Source organism: Schistocerca americana, chromosome 4, assembly GCF_021461395.2.
Source record: "Schistocerca americana isolate TAMUIC-IGC-003095 chromosome 4, iqSchAmer2.1, whole genome shotgun sequence".
NCBI lineage: Eukaryota > Metazoa > Arthropoda > Insecta > Orthoptera > Acrididae > Schistocerca > Schistocerca americana.
The window spans coordinates 169,592,850-169,601,386 of record NC_060122.1 but is presented as its reverse complement, the minus strand read 5'-3'; positions in this window follow the sequence as shown (position 1 = coordinate 169,601,386).

Here is an 8,537-nt window from a genome sequence, read left to right as displayed (position 1 = left end):
GTACTCAATGGGACCGTAGTGTTGCAACCACACACAAGTTGACCTGCTGTGAGGAAGAAACGAGTTAGTACATTTCAAACATGAAATAGGTCATTTTAAAATCAACATAAAAAACCAAAATTCCAAAAGTATAAACCACAAAAAAATGCTTACCAATGGAAAAAAATGTGTCATGCTCCTCACCCTCCTCCCTCCCTGTGGTGCAACAGATGTCCCTTTCTCCAAAAATGTACTCAATGGGACCGTAGTGTTGCAACCACACACAAGTTGACCTGCTGTGAGGAAAAAACGAGTTAGTACATTTCAAACATGAAATAGGTCATTTTAAAATCAACATAAAAAACCAAAATTCCAAAAGTATAAACCACAAAAAAATGCTTACCAATGGAAGAAAATGTGTCGTGCTCCTCACCCTCCTCCCTCCCTGTGGTGCAACAGATGTCCCTTTCTCCAAAAATGTACTCAATGGGACCGTAGTGTTGCAACCCCACACAAGTTGACCTGCTGTGAGGAAAAAACGAGTTAGTACATTTCAAACATGAAATAGGTCATTTTAAAATCAACATAAAAAACCAAAATTCCAAAAGTATAAACCACAAAAAAATGCTTACCAATGGAAGAAAATGTGTCGTGCTCCTCACCATCCTCCCTCCCTGTGGTGCAACAGATGTCCCTTTCTCCAAAAATGTACTCAATGGGACCGTAGTGTTGCAACCACACACAAGTTGACCTGCTGTGAGGAAAAGACGAGTTAGCACATTTCAAACATGAAATAGGTGATTTTAAAATCAACATAAAAAACCAAAATTCCAAAAGTATAAACCACAAAAAAATGCTTACCAATGGAAGAAAATGTGTCGTGCTCCTCACCCTCCTCCCTCCCTGTGGTGCAACAGATGTCCCTTTCTCCAAAAATGTACTCAATGGGACCGTAGTGTTGCAACCACACACAAGTTGACCTGCTGTGAGGAAAAAACGAGTTAGTACATTTCAAACATGAAATAGGTCATTTTAAAATCAACATAAAAAACCAAAATTCCAAAAGTATAAACCACAAAAAAATGCTTACCAATGGAAGAAAATGTGTCATGCTCCTCACCCTCCTCCCTCCCTGTGGTGCAACAGATGTCCCTTTCTCCAAAAATGTACTCAATGGGACCGTAGTGTTGCAACCACACACAAGTTGACCTGCTGTGAGGAAAAAACGAGTTAGTACATTTCAAACTAGAAATAGGTCATTTTAAAATCAACATAAAAAACCAAAATTCCAAAAGTATAAACCACAAAAAAATGCTTACCAATGGAAGAAAATGTGTCGTGCTCCTCACCCTCCTCCCTCCCTGTGGTGCAACAGATGTCCCTTTCTCCAAAAATGTACTCAATGGGACCGTAGTGTTGCAACCACACACAAGCTGACCTGCTGTGAGGAAGAGACGGGTTAGCACATTTCAAACATGAAATAGGTCATTTTAAAATCAACATAAAAAACCAAAATTCCAAAAGTAGAAACCACAAAAAAATTCTTACCAATGGAAGAAAATGTGTCGTGCTCCTCACCCTCCTCCCTCCCTGTGGTGCAACAGATGTCACTTTCTCCAAAAATGCACTCAATGGGACCGTAGTGTTGCAACCACACACAAGTTGACCTGCTGTGAGGAAAAGACGAGTTAGCACATTTCAAACATGAAATAGGTGATTTTAAAATCAACATAAAAAACCAAAATTCCAAAAGTATAAACCACAAAAAAATGCTTACCAATGGAAGAAAATGTGTCGTGCTCCTCACCCTCCTCCCTCCCTGTGGTGCAACAGATGTCCCTTTCTCCAAAAATGTACTCAATGGGACCGTAGTGTTGCAACCACACACAAGTTGACCTGCTGTGAGGAAAAAACGAGTTAGTACATTTCAAACATGAAATAGGTCATTTTAAAATCAACATAAAAAACCAAAATTCCAAAAGTATAAACCACAAAAAAATGCTTACCAATGGAAGAAAATGTGTCGTGCTCCTCACCCTCCTCCCTCCCTGTGGTGCAACAGATGTCCCTTTCTCCAAAAATGTACTCAATGGGACCGTAGTGTTGCAACAGCACACAAGTTGACCTGCAGTGAGGAAAAAACGAGTTAGTACATTTCAAACATGAAATAGGTCATTTTAAAATCAACATAAAAAACCAAAATTCCAAAAGTATAAACCACAAAAAAATGCTTACCAATGGAAGAAAATGTGTCGTGCTCCTCACCCTCCTCCCTCCCTGTGGTGCAACAGATGTCCCTTTCTCCAAAAATGTACTCAATGGGCACCGTAGTGTTGCAAACACACACAAGTTGACCTGCTGTGAGGAAAAAACGAGATAGTACATTTCAAACATGAAATAGGTCATTTTAAAATCAACATAAAAAACCAAAATTCCAAAAGTATAAACCACAAAAAAATGCTTACCAATGAAACAAAATGTGTCGTGCTCCTCACCCTCCTCCCTCCCTGTGGTGCAACAGATGTCCCTTTCTCCAAAAATGTACTCAATGGGACCGTAATGATGCAACCACACACGAGTTGACCTGCTGTGAGGAAAAAACGAGTTAGTACATTTCAAACATGAAATAGGTCATTTTAAAATCAACATAAAAAACCAAAATTCCAAAAGTATAAACCACAAAAAAATGCTAACCAATGAAACAAAATGTGTCGTGCTCCTCACCCTCCTCCCTCCCTGTGGTGCAACAGATGTCCCTTTCTCCAAAAATGTACTCAATGGGACCGTAGTGTTGCAACCACACACAAGTTGACCTGCTGTGAGGAAAAAACGAGTTAGTACATTTCAAACTTGAAATAGGTCATTTTAAAATCAACATAAAAAACCAAAATTCCAAAAGTATAAACCACAAAAAAATGCTTACCAATGGAAGAAAATGTGTCGTGCTCCTCACCCTCCTCCCTCCCTGTGGTGCAACAGATGTCCCTTTCTCCAAAAATGTACTCAATGGGACCGTAGTGTTGCAACCACACACAAGTTGACCTGCTGTGAGGAAAAGAGGAGTTAGTACATTTCAAACATGAAATAGGTCATTTTAAAATCAACATAAAAAACCAAAATTCCAAAAGTATAAACCACAAAAAAATGCTTACCAATGGAAGAAAATGTGTCATGCTCCTCACCCTCCTCCATCCCTGTGGTGCAACAGATGTCCCTTTCTCCAAAAATGTACTCAATGGGACCGTAGTGTTGCAACCACACACAAGTTGACCTGCTGTGAGGAAAAGACGAGTTAGTACATTTCAAACATGAAATAGGTCATTTTAAAATCAACATAAAAAACCAAAATTCCAAAAGTATAAACCACAAAAAAATGCTTACCAATGGAAGAAAATGTGTCATGCTCCTCACCCTCCTGCATCCCTGTGGTGCAACAGATGTCCCTTTCTCCAAAAATGTACTCAATGGGACCGTAGTGTTGCAACCACACACAAGTTGACCTGCTGTGAGGAAAAGACAAGTTAGTACATTTCAAACATCAAATAGGTCATTTTAAAATCAACATAAAAAACCAGAATTCCAAAAGTATAAACGACAAAAAAATGCTTGCCAATGGATGAAAATGTGTCATGCTCCTCACCCTCCTCCCTCCCTGTGGTGCAACAGATGTCCCTTTCTCCAAAAATGTACTCAATGGGACCGTAGTGTTGCAACCACACACAAGTTGACCTGCTGTGAGGAAAAGACGAGTTAGTACATTTCAAACATGAAATAGGTCATTTTAAAATCAACATAAAAAACCAAAATTCCAAAAGTATAAACCACAAAAAAATGCTTACCAATGGAAGAAAATGTGTCATGCTCCTCACCCTCCTCCCTCCCTGTGGTGCAACAGATGTCCCTTTCTCCAAAAATGTACTCAATGGGACCGTAGTGTTGCAACCACACACAAGTTGACCTGCTGTGAGGAAAAGACGAGTTAGTACATTTCAAACATGAAATAGGTCATTTTAAAATCAACATAAAAAACCAAAATTCCAAAAGTATAAACCACAAAAAAATGCTTGCCAATGGAAGAAAATGTGTCGTGCTCCTCACCCTCCTCCCTCCCTGTGGTGCAACAGATGTCCCTTTCTCCAAAAATGTACTCAATGGGACCGTAGTGTTGCAACCACACACAAGTTGACCTGCTGTGAGGAAAAAACGAGTTAGTACATTTCAAACATGAAATAGGTCATTTTAAAATCAACATAAAAAACCAAAATTCCGAAAGTATAAACCACAAAAAAATGCTTACCAATGGAAGAAAATGTGTCGTGCTCCTCACCCTCCGCCCTCCCTGTGGAGCAACAGATGTCCCTTTCTCCAAAAATGTACTCAATGGGACCGTAGTGTGGCAACCACACACAAGTTGACCTGCTGTGAGGGAAAGACGAGTTAGTACATTTCAAACATGAAATAGGTCATTTTAAAATCAACATAAAAAACCAAAATTCCAAAAGTATAAACCACAAAAAAATGCTTACCAATGGAAGAAAATGTGTCGTGCTCCTCACCCTCCTCCCTCCCTGTGGTGCAACAGATGTCCCTTTCTCCAAAAATGTACTCAATGGGACCGTAGTGTTGCAACCACACACAAGTTGACATGCTGTGAGGAAAAGATGAGTTAGTACATTTCAAACATGAAATAGGTCATTTTAAAATCAACATAAAAAACCAAAATTCAAAAAGTATAAACCACAAAAAAATGCTTACCAATGGAAGAAAATGTGTCGTGCACCTCACCCTCCTCCCTCCCTGTGGTGCAACAGATGTCCCTTTCTCCAAAAATGTACTCAATGGGACCGTAGTGTTGCAACCACACACAAGTTGACCTGCTGTGAGGAAAAAACGAGTTAGTACATTTCAAACATGAAATCGGTCATTTTAAAATCAACATAAAGAACCAAAATTCTAAAAGTATAAACCACAAAAAAATGCTTACCAATGGAAGAAAATGTGTCGTGCTCCTCACCCTCCTCCCTCCCTGTGGTGCAACAGATGTCCCTTTCTCCAAAAATGTACTCAATGGGACCGTAGTGTTGCAACCACACACAAGTTGACCTGCTGTGAGGAAAAGACGAGTTAGTACATTTGAAACATGAAATAGGTCATTTTAAAATCAACATAAAAAACCAAAATTCCAAAAGTATAAACCACAAAAAAATGCTTACCAATGGAAGAAAATGTGTCGTGCTCCTCACCCTCCTCCCCCCGCTGTGGTGCAACAGATGTCCCTTTCTCCAAAAATGTACTCAATGGGACCGTAGTGTTGCAACCACACACAAGTTGACCTGCTGTGAGGAAAAAACGAGTTAGTACATTTCAAACATGAAATAGGTCATTTTAAAATCAACATAAAAAACCAAAATTCCAAAAGTATAAACCACAAAAAAATGCTTACCAATGGAAGAAAATGCGTCGTGCTCCTCACCCTCCTCCCTCCCTGTGGTGCAACAGATGTCCCTTTCTCCAAAAATGTACTCAATGGGACCGTAGTGTTGCAACCCCACACAAGTTGACCTGCTGTGAGGAAAAAACGAGTTAGTACATTTCAAACATGAAATAGGTCATTTTAAAATCAACATAAAAAACCAAAATTCCAAAAGTATAAACCACAAAAAAATGCTTACCAATGGAAGAAAATGTGTCGTGCTCCTCACCATCCTCCCTCCCTGTGGTGCAACAGATGTCCCTTTCTCCAAAAATGTACTCAATGGGACCGTAGTGTTGCAACCACACACAAGTTGACCTGCTGTGAGGAAAAGACGAGTTAGCACATTTCAAACATGAAATAGGTGATTTTAAAATCAACATAAAAAACCAAAATTCCAAAAGTATAAACCACAAAAAAATGCTTACCAATGGAAGAAAATGTGTCGTGCTCCTCACCCTCCTCCCTCCCTGTGGTGCAACAGATGTCCCTTTCTCCAAAAATGTACTCAATGGGACCGTAGTGTTGCAACCACACACAAGTTGACCTGCTGTGAGGAAAAAACGAGTTAGTACATTTCAAACATGAAATAGGTCATTTTAAAATCAACATAAAAAACCAAAATTCCAAAAGTATAAACCACAAAAAAATGCTTACCAATGGAAGAAAATGTGTCATGCTCCTCACCCTCCTCCCTCCCTGTGGTGCAACAGATGTCCCTTTCTCCAAAAATGTACTCAATGGGACCGTAGTGTTGCAACCACACACAAGTTGACCTGCTGTGAGGAAAAAACGAGTTAGTACATTTCAAACTAGAAATAGGTCATTTTAAAATCAACATAAAAAACCAAAATTCCAAAAGTATAAACCACAAAAAAATGCTTACCAATGGAAGAAAATGTGTCGTGCTCCTCACCCTCCTCCCTCCCTGTGGTGCAACAGATGTCCCTTTCTCCAAAAATGTACTCAATGGGACCGTAGTGTTGCAACCACACACAAGCTGACCTGCTGTGAGGAAGAGACGGGTTAGCACATTTCAAACATGAAATAGGTCATTTTAAAATCAACATAAAAAACCAAAATTCCAAAAGTAGAAACCACAAAAAAATTCTTACCAATGGAAGAAAATGTGTCGTGCTCCTCACCCTCCTCCCTCCCTGTGGTGCAACAGATGTCACTTTCTCCAAAAATGTACTCAATGGGACCGTAGTGTTGCAACCACACACAAGTTGACCTGCTGTGAGGAAAAAACGAGTTAGTACATTTCAAACATGAAATAGGTCATTTTAAAATCAACATAAAGAACCAAAATTCCAAAAGTATAAACCACAAAAAAATGCTTACCAATGGAAGAAAATGTGTCATGCTCCTCACCCTCCTCCCTCCCTGTGGTGCAACAGATGTCCCTTTCTCCAAAAATGTACTCAATGGGACCGTAGTGTTGCAACCACACACAAGTTGACCTGCTGTGAGGAAAAGACGAGTTAGTACATTTCAAACATGAAATAGGTCATTTTAAAATCAACATAAAAAACCAAAATTCCAAAAGTATAAACCACAAAAAAATGCTTACCAATGGAAGAAAATGTGTCGTGCTCCTCACCCTCCTCCCTCCCTGTGGTGCAACAGATGTCCCTTTCTCCAAAAATGTACTCAATGGGACCGTAGTGTTGCAACAGCACACAAGTTGACCTGCAGTGAGGAAAAAACGAGTTAGTACATTTCAAACATGAAATAGGTCATTTTAAAATCAACATAAAAAACCAAAATTCCAAAAGTATAAACCACAAAAAAATGCTTACCAATGGAAGAAAATGTGTCGTGCTCCTCACCCTCCTCCCTCCCTGTGGTGCAACAGATGTCCCTTTCTCCAAAAATGTACTCAATGGGCACCGTAGTGTTGCAAACACACACAAGTTGACCTGCTGTGAGGAAAAAACGAGATAGTACATTTCAAACATGAAATAGGTCATTTTAAAATCAACATAAAAAACCAAAATTCCAAAAGTATAAACCACAAAAAAATGCTTACCAATGAAACAAAATGTGTCGTGCTCCTCACCCTCCTCCCTCCCTGTGGTGCAACAGATGTCCCTTTCTCCAAAAATGTACTCAATGGGACCGTAATGATGCAACCACACACGAGTTGACCTGCTGTGAGGAAAAAACGAGTTAGTACATTTCAAACATGAAATAGGTCATTTTAAAATCAACATAAAAAACCAAAATTCCAAAAGTATAAACCACAAAAAAATGCTAACCAATGAAACAAAATGTGTCGTGCTCCTCACCCTCCTCCCTCCCTGTGGTGCAACAGATGTCCCTTTCTCCAAAAATGTACTCAATGGGACCGTAGTGTTGCAACCACACACAAGTTGACCTGCTGTGAGGAAAAAACGAGTTAGTACATTTCAAACTTGAAATAGGTCATTTTAAAATCAACATAAAAAACCAAAATTCCAAAAGTATAAACCACAAAAAAATGCTTACCAATGGAAGAAAATGTGTCGTGCTCCTCACCCTCCTCCCTCCCTGTGGTGCAACAGATGTCCCTTTCTCCAAAAATGTACTCAATGGGACCGTAGTGTTGCAACCACACACAAGTTGACCTGCTGTGAGGAAAAGAGGAGTTAGTACATTTCAAACATGAAATAGGTCATTTTAAAATCAACATAAAAAACCAAAATTCCAAAAGTATAAACCACAAAAAAATGCTTACCAATGGAAGAAAATGTGTCATGCTCCTCACCCTCCTCCATCCCTGTGGTGCAACAGATGTCCCTTTCTCCAAAAATGTACTCAATGGGACCGTAGTGTTGCAACCACACACAAGTTGACCTGCTGTGAGGAAAAGACGAGTTAGTACATTTCAAACATGAAATAGGTCATTTTAAAATCAACATAAAAAACCAAAATTCCAAAAGTATAAACCACAAAAAAATGCTTACCAATGGAAGAAAATGTGTCATGCTCCTCACCCTCCTGCATCCCTGTGGTGCAACAGATGTCCCTTTCTCCAAAAATGTACTCAATGGGACCGTAGTGTTGCAACCACACACAAGTTGACCTGCTGTGAGGAAAAGAC